General features: G+C 43.4%; 1 protein-coding gene across 11 annotated transcripts in view; it reads right to left on the bottom strand.

The window, feature by feature from the left end:
- The window catches only part of SLC9A9 (solute carrier family 9 member A9), a 655,912-nt gene that overhangs the window by 39,219 nt on the left and 597,157 nt on the right, over positions 1–19,536 (bottom strand). The gene's annotated exons all lie outside the window — the stretch shown is intronic.

The raw sequence follows: 19,536 nt of genomic DNA, 5'->3' as shown, positions 1-19,536 counted from the left end.
AGTTCCAGAACACATGTCTACTGTCAGCTGAAAGAGGGAAAGCAGGAGCCAGGGGGGTAGAGGACTCAAGCATCTCTAAGATCCCCACAGGAAGACTGTGCATTCTTAGTGACCCCCCTGCAAAGGTGGATTTTGGAAGCCAAGTTGTATGCACTTGCTTTGGTCTATTCCTTCAACAGAACTTCATACCAGGTCTGTTTATGATAATAAAATGGAATTTCTTCTGTGTGTTTCTCTATTTCCTGTTTGCTATACACAGGTGAGATTTCTACTAAACAGAGAGACTGGCCTCAGGGAGAAGAGGGGATGAGAAAGAACCTTGAAAATCAAATTGATGGGGTTGATCTTGTGAATCTCTGGTTGTTGGAGACATTCAAGGAAGTGCCCCACCCTGCCCAGCCTTGGTGGCCACACCTGAGAAGTGCCTTTGTTTTCACTCCAGCAGGGAGAAACACATGAGTCTAAGCCACGAAACAGAGGGGAACCCAAAGTCTGTTAATCACCTGGAGTTTTGTAAGAGAGGCACCTTGGGGTAAGGGGATATTTATGCCTTGTTTACGCTTGGCTTCAACTTGGTGATGTTCAGGCCTCAGGCCAGAACTTGGTTTCAAGTTGACAGTCTTGATAAAAGTCCAGCCAAGGCTGTCTCGTAAATGAGACACCCAAGGTCTGTCTTCAGAGAAGCCAATAAATTACTATTATCACTGCTGATAAGGCTGGGGCTCGTTGAGGTTTCTCTCAGTGAAGAAAATGTGAATCATGACCCTTCCCAAAATGTTCCCTTAGATATTCAAAATCCATTGCATATTAGTAATTTTTAGCAAAGGTTGGTTCAATATCTTCCCTTTCTTTCTAGAGCATTCCTACTAAAAATTAAGGCTGGTGGCATAAAGCACCTTAGTTTTAATTTCTAAAGGCTGACTGTGTACCTGCAAGCCATGGTGAAAAGCATCCCCATCCTTAGGTCACAATTCCACACCAAACTCCCCCTTACACACACACACACACACACACACACACACACACACACACACACACACACACTTTGGCCTTCTAGCTCCTCCTGCTGGTGACTGCTCAGCTCTGCTTTTAACTTTGTAACTCCGGGTCGACCAATTAATTTAGGTCAATTGGATAATAACTTTAGAGAATATTTTATGTTTTGATATCTGATTCTGGACCAGATGTCAAAATTAGAAATACTTTGGGGATTAGGAAAAAGATTCCCTTTTCTTTTGCTCAGGCAGTGACCAGGCCAACTCACAGCTTTTGCATCAGTATCTGTGTGTTCGGGATTCCTAAAAGGCCAACTGCTGTGTGCCCTCTGGATAGTCTGGGGAAGGGAAAGCTGACGACAATTGCTTGAGAAGTTCCATTAGGCATTTCTCCTGCTGCTTCTCACCATGTTCTAGTGGGTGACTTCTGTTCCCTTTTTGAAACCTCTTATTGAATCACAATTACTTCCTTGGGGTGTAGCAGCGCCTGATGTTGATGATAGCAGTAGATGAACTGAGTGCTAAGCACTTTATATTCTTGATCTCATTTTTTCTTCTTGACAACCATGTAAGCTAGGCAATACCATTTTACAGCGGAGAAACTGAGGTTTAGAGAAGCTAAGTCTATTTCCCAGAGTCACGGATCTCGTAAGTGGTGGAAACCAAGACTCGAACCAGGGCTATCTGATCTCAAAGTACTGAAGGCAATTTTGTTGCTTTGATAACAGTTCACAACCACTTGGGTTTTGCTCTCTTTATGGCGGCTATGCTGGGAGAGAGCCAATTAATAGGAAGAGAAAGTTTAGGGAGGAGGTTGCCAATGAAAATATAAATACCACAGTGTGGAATGCTCTCAGGGAAATGTTTTGGCAAATTTCGACACAACTGGTTAATGAAGACCAACTCTATTTAAAAGCCCCTCATCAAAACTAACTGCCCATCACCTCATAAAAAAATAAATAAATAACTGAGATGAAATGTGCATCTTTAACCAGAAGTGGGCTGGCAGGAAATATAGTTCAAACCATACAACGATCTCCTCGGCTTCTTTCCTGGCCTGTCTCAATTTCTCAGTTGTCGAGTGGTGCAGAAGAATGTTTGCTATTTGTCAAATTCAAATTCGTATTTATCTGAGAATGGACCAAACAGTCTCAGAAAACCTTTTGTGGTATATTCTAATCAGCAATTTAATCAGATTGTGAACATTTTTTTTTCTTTGTATGATCTAAAAAAATCATGAAAATGGAATTCCTTAAAATAACATTCTAAAATATGACAGTGACAAATATGGACATTGTTTTCCTTACTGTCTCACTCTAGCCTTACTTTCTTCCTGAAGGATTCAAATGTGCCTTAGAAGCACCTTTGGGGGTGGGGGTCCATGAAGAAGGGTAGCAGGAGCACTGAACAGGACGGCAGTGATTTGTTGGCAGAAGGCTGAGGGCTCCCCGGAGGACCTGGCCACCTTCTGCCATCATTTCGGCACCCACATGCTTCCAGTGAAGACCTCAGGCCGCCAGCATCTTCTGCCTGGGGTATTGGCATGGCCTGATGTCCCTGCTTGCCTTCTGTCCCCGGACACATCCCCTGTATCAGAGTGATGATTCTGAAATAGAAGTATTATGCCTGAGGCTTCCTTAGCATCAGTTTCTGCTCTGGGACCTGGTGAACCGGGCTCCTGTGCTGTCTGGTCTCTACCCCTCCCCACCTTGTTTTCTCCTGTTCCAGGTCTTTCTCAAATATGCTTCCCTCTTTCTTCTTCCCTCTCTTTTCTCCTGACCTACAAACATGCTGAGTCCTTCCCCTGATTATATCTATGCTTCCTTCAGGTCTCAGAGCAATCTCATTTCCTCAAAGGAAAAAGTTATGTTGACCTGTTTTCCCCTTCCCTCTTCTAGAATACTTATAGGTATAAGTTTGTTCTTTCTACCAGCAAGTAACTCAAGGGTATGGACTGAGAATGGCTGGTAGAGTCTCCTGCAAGCAGATTAAGCACAACTTTTCCCAACTCTGTATTCAGTGACCTCACCTTAGCAGATGGACAGCAACGAATGGTGGGAGGATTTATACCATAGAAATTAGCAAATGCTACATGGCAGTTTTTAACTTTCCCCCCAGATAGCTGGTTGTTAAACATTTATGAGCAAACCACTGGTTATTCCCATAAGAACTGAAGGTATCCCGGTTCCTCCCACAGAGCCTGGCTCATAATAGGGTTCTATAAATATTTATGGAATTCAATAAACATAAATTGAGACTTTCAGTGTGGCCATACTGAACTGTGCACTATATATATAAAATCTCTAATCTTGACAGTGATCTCATGAAGCTAGTATTGCATCCCTTATTTTTTGAATGAGGATGTTTAGACTCAGCGAAGTAAGCGACTTGCCCAGGGTCATAGAGTGAGTAAGCTGAAGATCCCTTGAGCCTGTACCCTGGGGCGCTGCTCCAGCCTGTTGTCTTCTGCTCTTGGCTGTCTGCACTCACGCTATCTTCAGTATGGGTTGGGTCTCTAAATAGGGACTGCAGCCTGTCTTTTCCCAAGCAGATTTGTCTTTCTGTATTCATCTGCCTGGTCCCTAGTTTCACAATCATAGCCAGTGAGCTGCCCACCTTCTGCCTGGATCAAGTCTCCAGCCTGTCCTCTGGATGGGCCCTGCCTTTGGGGACTGGCATACGGCCCCGTAGGTACAGAACATGGCACAACAGATGAAGCCTCTGGAGCCCCATGCATGGGACTCAGCAATAGGGTAACTAACTCATCCTGGTTTGCTTGAAACTTTCCCCATTTTAGCACTGGAAAAGTCCCATGTCTTGGGAATCCCCCACAGTTCCAGGCAGCCTGGTATGGTTGGTCACCCCACTCAAGGCACAGAGAGATCTGAGGCCAGTAGATAAACGGAAATCCCAAAATCTCTCAAAGCACAGCATCCACACAGCCACTTCCTTAGGTCCACCTTCATGCTGTCTGCTGATTTTATGTGTCTGTGTCCTCATCTTTGTTGAGTGACTAGGACCAAGAGCATATCATTTAATTTCTCGAAGCCTCTGTTGGCTGACATGTCTATAACATGGAGGTAATGAGGACTAGCTACATAATTTGTGGGGCTCAGTATAAAATGAAAATATGGGGTCCCTTGTTCAAAAATTATGAAGAACTTCAAGATGGTGTCCAAAGACACGAGGCCCTTCTGAATGGGGGTCTCTCTGTGACTCCAATTCTCTCAAGCCCGGGAAGCTGGCTCTGGAGATAAATGATAACACCTGTCATTCAAATTTGTGAGGATTCGGTGATCCAAAGCATCAACAGCATTGAGTACGATGCCTGGCCCAGGGATGATGTTCAGAAGATGGTGATGACTGTTTCTGAGGTTTGATCTTGCTTCCTCCTGGCCTGCTCAGCCTCTCCCAGAACAGACCCCTGAAATTTTTACCTTGACAGTAACGTGAATTCAGTAATCTTTTGTAAGTCACTTCAGCTTCTCTAGGCTCAGATTTTTTCCCTCTATAAAACATGGGGATTGCAGGAAATCTCTAAAGAGCTTACCAGCTCTAAATCTGTTTCGGCCAACTCCGTGACATTTATACATATGAGCAAGGTCTTAATGTTCTTTTGAAAGCAGTTTCTCCCTCCCTGGGTTTGCTGGGATGCTATTTGGCCTTCAAGTTCCATTCAAATCAAAGAGTCTCTCCCTCCAACCCTGAATAAATCAAGCATTCTTAAATTATTTCTAAAGTTCTTCTAATTCAAAAGTCAACCCATTTTACACCTGAGCAATCTAAGGCTTGGGGTAGCTGAACACCTCGCCTGGAGCCATATAATGAGATGGAGAACTATAAGAATCAAGCCTGAGTCCTCCACAGTATTATATTGTTTCTTTCCTGCCTAAGGAAACACCAGAGGGTACATTTATAATTGTACTTTGCAATTATTCTTTCCTAAAACATTTCTTATAAAAAGAAAGAGGAAGTAGAAAAGAAAAAAAAAAGTAACTTTCCATTTGGGCTCACTGGATTTTTTTCCCCAAGTATGTCCCCATTTTTCTTGAACCCTGGACACCTGACCTATGCTCAGGTTCAGGATTTCTCTAGTAGTCTCTATTTAGTAAGGATAAGGGTTTCCTCTCTTCCCATTTGAGTGTAAGGTTCTCAGACCCTTTCGCAATGTTTCTGTGCTTTAGAAAGAATAAGCAGATGTTCCTTTAATGGCACATCTTCTTAACCTTTTGTTACCTCCTATCACAACTGGTCTTTAGGGGATATGTAATTATTCCCTTAAAAGAAAAGGTTGGCAGGAGGGAAGGAATGTTCTCAGCCATTTCTTGGGTCTGGTCCATGTGAACTCCCACTAGACCTCTCCATGGGCATCTGATCATGTGGCTGGTGGTTGGAAATTCTTGAGCTTTTCCCAAGGATGAGAGTTAAAGAAAAAAAAAAAAAGTCCCTGTCTCTGGAAATCCTGTTCTTTCCTAAAATCATTCCCACCCTTGTCTGTGCTGGTCCTTTTACCAAGGGATCCCTGGCTGGACAATGGATCCAGCTTACTTTTTGAGTGATTTATTTTTTAATTTAAGGTTGTACTTTTCACGTGACCTGGCTCAGGGCCAGACAAAACATATATTGTTTTAGTGGAAAAGAAGACTGTAATTTTCTGTTCTTCTCTTAGTTTAATCCAACCTTCTTTGGCTGCAATATTACTGACCTGACAGATGCTTCAGAGTCAACTGGAAAGAGTTTTTTGGTGCCACCCTCAGCATTCACTGAGATTTAGGGCAATATGCCATTTTCTCCATTTTAAACAGTTTAGAAAGGAAGTCCAAGGGCTCAAATTCTAAGGAACTATGATTTGCCAACCAGTTCGAGTTTGCCTGTGAATGAGGTTAGTAAACTAAGGACAATTTTCAGTGGGCACTTTCTTCCCTTTCAATAGGAAGGAATAATCTCTTTTCTAGAAGAAATTCACATAAATCCGGGGCTGCCATGCATTTTCAACTGCTATCAGGTCATGTGAGAGCTTGGAGACACTCAGAGTGAAATGTGGGGCTGGAGAGGCCTTTACAAAGCAAAACCAGAAAGTCTCACGCTTTAAAAAAAAAAATCTTAATTTAGAATCTAGGTTTGCACCTACTTCAGAATTGGATACTTTCTGCTTCCTGCCCACTAACCTGACACAGGGATGCTTCCTAGAGATTGTAAAGATTGGAGAGTTGCAGAGATCTAGTTGTAGTTGTGTAGGTGGATGGAGCATTCCCTAGAGGGACAAGAAAGCTAGTGGGCATAATCCTGTGTGCGCAGAGAGGGCAGTGATGAGAAATGGTGTATCCAGAAGAATTTGTGCCATAGGAGCCCTCACAGGCTCATAAGATCGTGTAAACACTAATAACACGGTGGTCATAATTTTCATGAATAGAAAATCAGAATGAAAATGTAAGTTCTAGAAAAAATATTCTGGGCCTAAAATCCTTTGGGGCTCAGAACATCCTTAAGTCAAACTGGATTGTTTATTTGGGAGGATGTCGGACGTCCTTAGGCCTCTTATTTTAGAGATCAGGAAATGGGTGCCCAGAAAGGTTAAGTGAGTTCCGAGATTGTAAAAGGGAAGACTCTTTGCATAAACAACTTGATTTCCAGAGAACCTTTCCCATCCAGTTCAGCCAAGACTAAAAGTGGCCTCTTACCTGCCCCACGCTGTCCGTGGGAGATGGTGGCCTTTTCTTAAAAGCCAGTCCACCGTGCACTAATCTGCCCTGGAATAACTGCCTTATCTATAGCGATCAGGCCTCGTCTTAGCTGCCCAGCATCTTTCTCTTGTGTGGGAGGGTTTATACTTTCTCAGGAAAGGGACAGATGTCTCAATGAGCAGAAAAGACAATGAAATATTTCCAGTAGCCAGAAATCAAAATGAATATGCCTTGATGGTCCTGGTTTTGATAATTTGAGTCTACCTAGGGAAGACCTTAAGTGGCTGGTGAAGTGACATGGCGTATGATTCTGGCATGGGATCATAAACATTCTGCATGAATAAACTTACGTCCCTGTCTTTGGTTATGACCCTCTCTTTTGGTTAGCTGGGAAATATGGAATAAAACCATGTAAATAACATGCTTTATCATACATTTGTCTAACACCTAGTTAATGAGGACACATCATCTCATGTATACCAAATTCTGCTGGGTGAGGCATATGCTCCCATTTCTACAGACAAAGAAGTTAAAAGCACAGGGAAGAATGACTTGCTCAAGGGCGATACTGAAGTGGCAGGTGTGGGGCTTGACCCTGGGACTTCTCATCCCAGCTCAAAATTCTGTTGCTACCATATCATAATTCAATTTTTTCAGGTTGTGGGAAATTCTTTTTTTTTTTTTTTTTTCTAGAAATTCTTTGGGACCCACATAAAAGCAGACTTTACTCCTGGGAAGGTTAAGCACTTCTACTATCAATAACAACACATTTTGCCTTGCAGAACTAAACAACAGTAATGACGAGGATTAGGCCTAAGTAAAGTTGTATTACTTAGAAGCAGGTGATATGTCCAATCTTATTACATAAAATAAAATATTGGGGAAAATGTCTTTTCTGACTGTGTTGACAATGGTGGGGAGAGGACCTAGGCTCTGAATGTTCTTCTGTCTCTGCCTATTGCTCTGGCTGACTTGGCTCCCTTGTGTACTGAATACCAACTTTAAACATTATGGGACTGAAGCGGGAGGATTGCCATTCCATATTTAAGTTTCTTTAAGATCCTTCTAGGTTCAGCTTTTGAAAATATTTTGAAAATGCATCACACTTCCCTACTCAATGGAGAAAAATGAAACGAGCTAGTCCTTTTGAGGGATGAAACATACTCTATTTGTCTATAAGAAGGTAAAACAAAGCAGTAAGCCCCAATCTTCAGGGAGGAAACGAGTCTGAATGCTGACAATTTGGTCTATTAAATCTTTTTTAAGTTACAGAGAATCAAAACACCCCAGGAAAATACTCAGTTGCCCTCTCACAATGTCAGAGGATATGGTGTAACCTACTTCTGTCATTTGTTGAACAAGAACTGATGTGTGGGTGTGTGGGTGGGAGGGGTGGTGGATGGTTGAAAATGCGTTGCTGCAAAGCTCCAACCAGTAGCAAGTCAGAGGAGCAGGAATAAACTTTGGAGGAAACACAGAAATGGTTGCCCAAAAGTTCACCCTCAATTGTAAGGTCACAAAAAGCACTTCTACAAAAGGTCTGGCCTTGCTGTTTTCAGAAGCATGAGCATTTGTCTGGAAAGAGGCTGTTCTTAAGTCTTTGCTACAGTCTCCATCTGACCATCTCTGAATGTGTCCCAAAGGCAAGAAGCGGGTAGGCTGATAATGCCACACCAGGGTAGTTCATGGTCTTTCCGAATGAAACATCAGGCCAGAGGGTTAGAAAAGACCCAGAAAAATCAGAAAAGTCATCTGTTCCCGCATCCTGCTTTTCTGTCTGGTAGATGAAAACCTATCCTGCCTTACACAACTGACAGAGAAGTAATATTCTTCACCTTCCTTTAGGCTACTCATTACTTAAAGTGCAACTCCAGTTTCCTAGCGGGTCGTCTCACTCGTGAAACTGAGTCCCTCATGTTGCATCTTCCTTCAGTGTAGCTGCTTGCTATTTTCTAATAATATCAGGCATTTGGAGACGACAGCATTCCTCTCACACCACTCACCGACCATTGCTCAGACCAAGATGGCAGCCTGTGCTCTGTGGTAACCTCTGCTTTCTGTTGCTGACTCAGAGAATTCCACAATCTTCCATCCCAGAGGACGTGCTCCTTTCAGATACCCTCCTTCAGCTCATTCTCTGGGCAAGAAAGCTAAACAATTCATCTTATTCTTTGATGATGAAGCTGGTAATATTACACAAGAACAGAACCAAGGTTGAGGAGGTTTAAAAAATGAAAAAATTAGAATTCATCTTCTACTATGGACTGAGCACCGTACCTAGGTCTTCCACATGGACTGTCACAGTTAAGCCTCAGGATGGCCCTTCAAGGTTGGTTTAGTGGTTGCTGTTTTTGCAGTTTGGGAAATGGAGCCTTGGGTCCATTGTGAATGGAAGAACTGCATGCAGTCCAGTGTCTTGCTGATTCTAAGGCCACACAGCTACTCATGGAGGGCAGGGGCCCAGTGATGGGGAAGGATTCCATCTGAAAGGTTAAATTCTACCCCTGCCTCTTTTTTTGGTGGTTGTTGCTTCCCCTGGAACAACATGGGGAGCCTCTATGTGGAGCCATAGGGATGTAGCTGCACCTGTAATTCACAGAACACAGCCAGGGAGCAGCTGGTTTGAGATTGAAAGAGTAATCGAAGCTATAGCCCTGCTCAAGCCTAGGTGGCCAGAAACACTGCTTCTTGTCATAAGATTTCTTCAGGCTCTGTAGCACAAGAATGTCAACAGTTCTGTTTTCTCCCTGGATTCTCCCAAAATGTCCCAAGTGTTATTCCCATGCTGCAGATAGAGAAACCCATGTTCTAAAAACAATGAAGCTGTGAGAGCTCACCATTTTTGACTGCTTGGCTTTTAGAAGGGATCTTCCTTCCTGTTCCCTTCTGGTTAGGGGCAAAGCAGCATCTCTCTCTTCTCCTAGCATGTCCTACAAAAAAGCCCGGTTGGGATGCTGGGCTTCAAAGTGGAAAGTGCTGCAGCAGAGAACAGGGAGGCAGAGAAGGGCATGGAATTCTCCCTTGATTTCACATGGGTGGAACCCATCCCCCGGGAATGTTCATGCCAAGCCCAGGTGTGGAGCTGACCGTGCTGCCAGGACCTGCCTCTTTGTGGGACCGAGAATGAGGGTGTGCATAGGCGGGGTGGAGAGGGAATTCAGTGACCTTGTCCTTGTGCCCACCTCCATCATAGTACTTAACTCCCTCAATTATGACTTTCGAAACCTCTGTTTCACCCCTGGACTGTGAGCTTCTTGAGAACAGGATCTGCATCTTCTCATTTGCATCCTTAGCAGGCAGTGGAGTTTGCTAACATGTAGTAATTTTTTACTAGTACTTATTGGACAATGGGGGGAGAAACAGGACTACCCCATGTAGATCACCCTTCTCACTCTTGCTGCTCAGATCATGAACTGCTCTAGCACATGAGATGTCGGGATCCCACGCTCCCACTGCTCACCAGCCTCTCCTCACGTTGTTCTGGACTTCTCCCTCTGACCTGTCCCCACATTGGGGCTGACCCCAGGGAATAGACATAAGGAACCTGGCACACAGAACCATATGAATGAGCATTATGAGGAGGGCTGGGGGTGGGGAGAGACTGGTTTGAATTATAGTTTTCCGGGGTTTGAAGGGGGGCACTGTGTGAGTGACACACAGCAGCTGTTTCCACTTAAAATTGATTAGCAAGTATCACTACAAATGAACTCAGAATTTAAAACAAAACTCCATGGAAACGAATCATTCTAAATCATTCTAAACTGGTCGAAGGGAAGAATTTCTCCAGCTGAAGACCAAAAAGATCTCCCTTAGTCCTGCTTTTCCCCTTTGGCCAGAGCTCCTGGAAGCTACGGTCCCCCACATCACAGAGATGAAATGCATCCCAATTCTTTCCTGCTGGCTGCTTGTCACTAATTTTAACTGGCCTCGAGCAAATGCCCCAGCACTGTCTGCAAAGCTGGAAGTAAAATGTCACCTAAGACTGAGGTGGCCAGGCTAGCTTTCCTCTGTTTGGGGAAAGAGCCACATTCTTGGAGATTAACCTCAGAGCAGCCCTTGGGACTCTCGGAATTGGTCGATCACGACACTCAAAAGTGAATAGCTGATAGGCTGGTGGGCAATGCTATTTCCATTAACCTTTTAGCACCTGGAAAGTTACATATAAAATACTGTTTGGTTTTCCCAAATGTTCTCATTAGAGAATTAAGAATTTAATTCACAGAAACAAATAACCCCAAGGTATGATACTCAAGGAAATTTCAGAGAGTCCTGTGGTTATTAATGACCAAACAATGAGCAGTCTTAGTAGAAAGTCTGGAAGAGGAGGCAAATCAAATAAAGAAAATCAATTTTTGAGAATAAATTAAATTTAAAATGCGTCAGCTATAGGCCTCAGCAAAGACGAGTTATAGTACATCTTCTGGTCATCTAACTAATGGAAGTCACATTTTATTCCCATTATACCGGGCACATATTACCAAGCTCTGATCTCTCTAAAATTAGATCTTTGCAAAGATAGAGTTGGCTCATCCTGACAGGGCTGATGGGTGGTGAGAGCTTCTAGCAGCAACACACTCCATCTGGGAAGATTCTGTTCTGTTCAGCTCTATAAAGCATCTTTGTGTTTCAAGAGTTGATGGATTGCTACATGGCACAAAACAAACTTAGTGGTCCATTCTCTGTCCAGTGCTGCTTAGCACACAGAGTAAATACATGGCTGGCCCTAGCCAAACATCCATGTCATCCCTGACAAGACTTGAAAGACGGTAGTTAGTCACTTTCCTACCTGGTTTTGTTTAAAACCATGTGTAAGAATCATGGTGCAAGACCCATAAGATAGAAAAGACTCAGGGGATTGCCTGGCCTTTGGTCAAGGAGACTTGATGACACCTACTTATTGTCTATACCAATTTTAGGTTTTTACATTATCTTCTTTAATTGGAATAATTCCCACTTGGGCAGAGTTAAAATAAACTGAGTGTTTAATGCTTCCCTGGGGAATGCTAAAACGTGTATTAATTGTGTACTGGTAGAGTGAACATGATCCCTTGGCCCTGTGCTGTGGAAGGCACTGGAAAAGACTGTCTTGAATCCATATAGAGAGAAAAGACCTCCAAATGGCAGCCAGGAAGAGTCTTTGGCTGGTGAAAAGAAATCAAGAGGCAGAGAGGGAAGATGACACTGAGTTGTCCCCATGCCCAAAGCTATATCTAGAGGGTTCTAGGATATGACTCTGAGTTTCTGAGTAATCAAGGTTGGATTATTCTTGGCTTAGGAAGTCAAAATTGAGGGATGTTGGGTTTAGGGAGTTGGAAGGTTTGAAGCTAAGCTACGAGGAAGAAATGAGGCATTGCTGAAATTACACCGGGGTAAACATTCCCCTTCATCTTCATCGTCGAAAACCACTTGCCACTCACAAGTGGGCCATGTGGACAAAGGCCACATATTTTATTGTATTGATTACCCAACTTGTATGATGTGCAATTGCTACATGTCAAGGAGCTTATTAGCCAACGGGGATATAAACCTAACTATGACATAATCTTTGCCCTCAAACTTGTTCCTATTCTAGTGTGGGAGACAAAAAGTAAACAGGCACCTTTTGTCCCTGTGTTCAGTGCTCCTAGAGGGGCTAGATAGGAATCTCTGGGAGTATATGGGAAAGCAGTTATTACCAAACTCGGTGGCAAAAGGACCTCTCCTATATTGCAGAGCTTCTTCTCTTAAGAGCTGGTCTGCAGCAAAGTGCCAAGCAGACAACGTTCCATGCAGTGAGTGCCTCTGAGATCTGCCTTTAGGACTGCACGGACGTTGGTACTGCAGGCTGTTAAGAAAGTACTTGGTTTCACTCCTCTGCCTCCTGCAGTCTCTGCCGATTAACCCTGTCTTCGCTCTGCCTCAGCCTTATACCCAGGTGTCAGGTCTGGGTTCTTTCTTTCCCTAGGTCGCTTAGAGAGGTGCCTTGTTTCTGAAAACCTGTGGGATCTGGATTTCCCTTCAGAAGACAGAGGAATGAGCAACCCACTCTTGGGTCTAATCTTTCCCCTTGATCCAAAATTTCCCACAAAACGTCTCAAAAAAACCTTCCTGAGACTTAAGCCTTCTGCCCCACCGACTAACTGCCAGTTCTCCAAGACTGAAGTAGGGCAAATAAGTGGGCCTATCTGAGGGGGCATTTTTGTGTTAGAGATATATGGAGCCAAGAGATAGCCACCTTCATATATTGCTCTGTGCCAAGAGGAATAAAACCGATTTCTTTTTCAAAACAAAACAAAACAAAACAAAAAAAAAAAACAGAAGAAAGAAAGAAGGAAGGAAGGAAAGAAAATATCTGGTTGACCCTATATCAGGCTTATAAATAGGAAATAATGCATTCTGGACATTGGATAAGAACCTATCTGACAAGGATTAAAAATAGAACAAAGGGGAAAGCCAGCTCTGCCAGAATCCGCAGGACAGAATGGACACACCAGGGAGGCAGTCAAGAAGGATATAGACAATATTGAGAGAAAATTCGTGTTGAGCACTTAAAACCGTTTGCAAGTGTTACGTCACATAATTCTCACAACACACCTCCCAGGAAGGAACTGTCTTTATTCCCATTTCAAAGATGAGCAAGCTGAGGCTTAGAGAGGTCCAGTAGCTTGCATGGGTATAGTATCACCCAAATACTAAGTGAGGGGCACAGGATTCAATCTTAGTTCTGACCCTAGGGTTGTCGTGAGGACGGAATAAATTCATAATTGTAAAGTGTTAGAAACAGGGCCCAGAAGAGAGCCAACACTCAATATGTGTTAACCACTCTTATTAACACAGATAAATCTCTCCTGCAGATGTCTTCTAAGAGAAAAACAAACGATCTCCCCTCAAATAACCAACCTACTGCAGACCCCTCAGTAATTAAAGTCACTAATTATCTGCTTCTGAAGGAGAAAAGAAATGAGGCAGGAGCTTGCCTGCTCCCTCTGGCCAGCCAGGCATCAGGCTCGCAGGGAAATGAGAACATGGTGTGCCTTGCCAGGCCTTCTCAGGGCCAGGCTCCCGCCTGAGGAGCTTGCTGCCCATGTAGAACTTAGCAAGGCTCTTCCTGAGTCCATGCCTGGGAGAAGTCCTACCCCATTTGCCTTTTGCTTTTCTCTCGGATTGGATGTCTCCATGTTACCCAGATTAAAAGACTCTCTTAGTCAAAATCCTCCTGATTCCCACACCAGCAGGAGGGTGTGAGGTCTTTCAGAGGGTTGATAGATGAGATTCAGTGAACCACACTTCCCACCAGTTTTTTTTTTTTCCAAGATATAACACTCTGGGCACTGGAGAAAATAGACATCTATTTTCTTTCTCTTAAAGAAAGCAGTGTGTACAAAATTTATTATTTATTTCTAGAGATTTGAAATGTCCTGTGCTCCATTTTCTTCCTTCTCTCTCCATCCCAATCTCTTTGTAGGCCTTTGCCACCCAAAGGGATTTGTAGGGCTGATGTTGATATATAGTCGCCTGTGCTTTTTTTTTTTTTTTAACTTTTTCTCAATCTACTTTTAAAAACTACACCTGAGGTTGTTTCACCATTGACTGATAAATACTCCCAAATGCATTTTACCCTTTTTTCCAACAAATCAAGACTGGATTTTTCTCAAAGGGAAGATGAGAAATAAATTAAAACTGTATTAGGAAGAAGCTGTCATTACTGCAATTTTTAGAATAAGATAAGCAAGCAATTTTGTGTTATTTCTTTGAGGAACTCAAAGTAACATTCAATTAACCCTGTGAAGTAAATATGAGAGAAATGTTATTAGGTGCATTTTTCTCATGAGAAAACAAACATGGAGAGGAAAAGTGCTTTGCTCATTCAGAATACACAATGCACTCAAGCAGGACTTGTAACGACACACAAACCTTACAATTAGCCAGTAAATGTAAGAGTCAACTGTCTAGAAGGATGCATTGGATCAAATCAAACAAAACAACCCTCTGTCACAAGCGGCTGCTCTTTACGGGGTATCAACTCTGGACTTGCCGGAGTCCCCACCAGTTCTCTCTGACGTGGGGTGGCACCTCAGTTGTCATTCCTGTCCTTACTCAGCCTGTAATGCCCAGTTATGTTGCCTGCCTGAGGATAAGGTATAAGACATCCCACCTACTCAAGCGTAGCTGTTGCCAGGATTCTTGAAACTAGTCACATGGGATAGAGGCAGGACAAAGGGGGTTAGAGGTGATGGGAGACGCTAACATGAACAGAGGCCTTCTTGGTAGAGAGACACTTGAGCTTAGCCTTGCTAGAGAGAGACCAGCGAGATGGAGAGGGAAATGGGAAGGTGGCAGAGAAGGTACAGATTGTGGTGGCACTGAATAAAGGAGTTGGTAGAGTAAGGCTGGTTTTCGGTTGTCTTCTGGCTTTGTATGTCACTTGTTCTGGGCTCTGGCAAGGTCTCTTATCTTGACCTCAGTTTCCTACAATAAATAACTTTGATTTCTTATAATAATTGTCAAACTAAAATAAAATGCCCAGTATGTAAAGATAATGGAAATTGCCATAAATTGGTGCTCTTGAAATGGTACCTAATAAAATGGGAGCTCACTCACTGCAGACCTGGTCAATGGCTAGGCATGCTGGAGCCCAAGTCCCTGGTACGTGAAGTGTTGGAGAAGACGAGATGTAGTTTTAAAAGCAGTTTGAGAATGAATGCAAAAGAGGCTATGGTCCCCAGGGTGGGCCCTGGGCAGCCTGGGTGTCCCATGAGTTCCCTTTAAAAAAAAAAAAGGGGGGGGGTTTATTTATTTATTCATGAGAGACACACAAAGAGAGAGAAAGAGAGAGAGAGGCAGAGACACAGGCAGAGGGAGAAGCAGGGTCCATGCTGGGAGCCCAATGTGGGATTGATCCCGGGTCCCCAGGATCAGGCCCTGGGCTGAAGGTGGCACGAAACTGCTGAGCCACCCGGGCTGCCCATACGTTCCCTTTTTGACCTTGTCAAAAGCACTTTGGCTGTTGGCTCATGTTTCCCACCTGCAAACAGTAGCTAATGAATGATACCTATCCACAGGTTGTGGGGAGATTAATTAGTCCATGTTTGCCAAGTACTTTGAAGATCACAGCTCTACCTACTGTAAAAGCTTTATACTGCTGTTCCTGAGAAGTCAATTCCCTTAGAAAGAGAGGCCATCTCACAGGGCAGTGGCTGCTCTCCATCTGATGGGATAAGATCTTTCCCCATGTTTTTATCTGTCAGAAGAAAGGGGTTTGTTTAATTAGCAGGCCATGTTTTTCTGGAAGCAGCTTCTGTGAATTAGCAAAGAGGCTACAACTCCCAGTGTATTATTATCATTTGTCTTTCCCCCCAGCTGACATTTGCAGTCTGTTGCAAGTCACAAATTCCTAAAGGATAGACATACTGGGGAGAAAGCTAAGTGGCAACGATGACAAGCCACTAAGGATTTCTGCTGAAATTGAAATTTAAAACCTTGCTAGAAACATCTGCAAGATTATCAGGGCAAAAAGGTAGCAGGCGGAGTGCAGGCCTAGAGGGACTATGGGTAAATGCCTTTCCTTTTTGTGTTTCTGTTTTCCTGACTCTGAAGTGGGTCACTAGTCCTTGGCTATCCCTTTGCTTTCCTGGCATATTGTACGGCTGGTGCTGTCACCAGTGTCCACTGCTTCAAGATCTTTGCCACAGCGTGTCCTATACACACAAGCTATTTGCCCATTGGAGATCCACTTAGTTCTCTGCCACCTGGATGGCCACGCTGGCATGGCTGGGATGACCCTTCTTGCCACTCTCTGAAGTTATTTTCCTGTTTACTTGTTCCTACTCTGCTTCTCTTCACTCCACGGTGCACTCCATGAGGCCAGGCATCTTATCTGGCCTGGTGCAGAGTAGCTATTGAATAGTAGTAGTTATTAATAGTTATTAATTCATTGAGTAGTTAATGAATATTGCTTGAATGACTGCCCATCCTCTCTACACTACCACTCCGATGACAACAAACACCTATTTAGAAGAGGAAGTTTCTGTACTGGAATTGTTGAATCGTGTCCCCCAGAAAGATACATTCAAGTTCTAACCCCTGGTACTTGTGACTGTGACCTCATCTGGAAATAGGTTCTTTGTAGATGTAATCAAGTTACCATGAGGTCAGACAGGATTAGGGTGGGCCTTAAGTCCAATGACGGATGTGTCTATAAGAAGAGGGAAATTTGTACAGAGACACAGACAAACAGGAGAAAGATGATATGAAGGCAACGGCAGAGATTGGCGTGAAGTATCCACAAGCCAAAAAATGCCAAGGATTACCTGATAGCAACCACCAGAAGCTAGAAGAGGCAAGGAAGCTTTCTTCCCTGGAGCCTCCCGAGGGAGCATGACCCCACTGATGCTTTGATTTCAAATACCTGGCCTTCAAAGCTGTGAAAGAATAAAGTTCTGTCGTTTTAAGTCACCCAGGTTGTGGTACTTTGTTACAACTCTAGGAAACTAATATGTGAACGTTATTATAGATCAACCGGACACCTTTGGGAAATGAGATGAGAAGCCTCCTCTCCCTTGCTTCGAAGTTTAGCTTACTTACGGCTTCCACTGAAGAGCAAAGCAGGACGTTTTTAATCATAGCAGATTTGTCAGAGGGGTAACAGGTAAGGATAGGAAGAGAGGGGAGTGGGTGTAACCTATGGAGGACTTCTCTTTGTGCCAAGGAGCCCTGTGATCCTGGCTGGTCTGTCTGGTCCTCGAATATGGCCCCCCAAAATCCTTCACATTCCAGAAAGTGTTTCTCCCATGATTAGCTTCACTTGGCACATCCAGCTGTTTATTCTTTGGCTGCCCTTCATTCTGGAGCTTCAAATTCTTACTCTGTGTGTTCCATATCTCTGCTTCCAGAGAGACCAAGGGGTCTGCCGGAGGCACTGTGGTCTGTAGGTCAGGTATGTTTTAGGACATTGCCTTTTACATTAATTTTAATCCCTAATGTCCAAAGAGCCAGTCAGAATAGTACCTACATTGTTCTGAAGTATATTCCTTCTCGTAACTAAGGAATATTTACAAATTCAAATATTTTTGGAATGTCAGTGGTTCTTGATTCTGAATTTTAGCTCCTTAAGAAGACTCTACTCACTCGAAGCAGTGATTCTTGGACTTGTTTAGGTGACAGATCCTTGGAGAGTCTGCTGATGTTACAGAGTCTCTCCCCATACAGGTGAACCTCCATACAACATCTTGATGGTGCCTTTTGTTCCTGGATTCCACATCAGGAACCTATGCTCTGCCGTAGGTAGATCATCTCCCTCATCTCAGCTTGTCAAAAAGCCACTTGACTCTTCCATTGACTTCCACTGACTTCTCTACTGACTGCCCAGGTTTTGGGAAGACAGTAGACCTGACCTTTTGGTTGACCTCATCCATTTGTTTTTCCTTAATTTACATAGTTGACCATTGTGATGGTTAATTTTATGTGTCAACTTGACTGGGCTATAAGGTGCTCAGAGAGCTCATCAAGCATTATTTTGGATATATGTCTGTGAGTGTATTTCTGGATGATGTAAACATTTGAATATGCAAAATGAGTAAAACAGTATGCCCTACCCAATGTGCATGGGCTCTACCTAATCAGCTGAAAGCCTGAATAGGACAAAAAAAAAAAAAAAAAAAAAAAGCTGAACTTCCCAGAAATAAGACAGAATTCCTCTTACCTGACTGCCTTTGAGCTGGCCTTTCTTTGACTTTGGACTTGAACTGAAACATTGGCTTTTCCTGGGTCTTGATCCTGCTGGCCTTCAGACTAGAAATTATACCATCAGCTCTCCTGGGTCTCCAGCTTGCTGGACTGAGGATTTTGAGACTTCTCAGCCTCCATAACCATGTGAGTCAATTCCTTAAAATAAATCTTTTTATACATAGCTCCTATTTATTCTGTATCTCTGAAGATCCCTGACTAATACAACCAGGGAAAGAGGAGGTAGGACCTGTACCTCTTTTTGCCTGTGAACTAGTTCTTCCTCAGTGGATCTAGGCCTTTCTTTTTTTGTGTCTTCAAGTCAGAAATGCCAAGGGCTACTTTTAAGGTATTTCTTAGGACAAAATAAGATACTTACAGATTAAAAGAAAAAAGAAGTCTACTAGACCAGAGTTTCTGGCATGTTTGTCACACAATTGTGATCATAAAAGATGGTTATATTTGCTTTGTTTCCAGCACATGGTCCATTTTTAAGACACATACACCTTGAGGATACTGACATTTTAAAAATGGATTCTTAAAGTTGGCTTACGTCAGTCTTCAGTTTGTCAGCCTAAGAAAATGGCTACCTAATTTTCTAATTATTTAATTGGTCTTATATACTTGGTTCCAATGTATCCCTTTTTCTCTGCATTATATTTATCAGTCTGCTCTTGCTGGTGGAGGTTACAATCCAGGTGGAAGTTACTTCCCTTTACTGCTCTTTGTTGTTATCCTCACCTCTTTCCTTTGCTCAGCTTAAAACTCCTACACTCCTGAGAGGGGGCAGAGATGAGGGCAGGAGAACAGCATGAGCCTTATTTGAACAAGACCTAGGTACAAGACCTAGAAACAAGTGTGGGAACATCACAGAGTCACTGCAGTGCTCCCTAGGCAACATGTGAGCCTGGTCTAAATCTTCCTCTCCATCCTCACAGCCTCCTTGGGATTGAAACTCCAACAATACAGCTCACAGCTCACTGGGAAAGCACCATGCAGGTCCACCAACCTGGGCTTTAGTCGCATTCATGGACCTTCCTTTTACTAGTGTGTGATCTTCACTGGGTGGGTTCCTCCTTCCATTTGGAAGCAATACCCGCATACTAGGGTTGAGTGAGGACAGCATCACTATAAAGACCAGGGCTATGCTGGTC

The sequence above is a fragment of the Canis lupus genome, chromosome 22, assembly GCF_048164855.1.
Source record: "Canis lupus baileyi chromosome 22, mCanLup2.hap1, whole genome shotgun sequence".
NCBI classification, from domain to species: Eukaryota; Metazoa; Chordata; class Mammalia; order Carnivora; family Canidae; genus Canis; species Canis lupus.
Note: the sequence above shows the minus strand (reverse complement) of the source record. Positions and strands in the feature narration are given on the sequence as shown.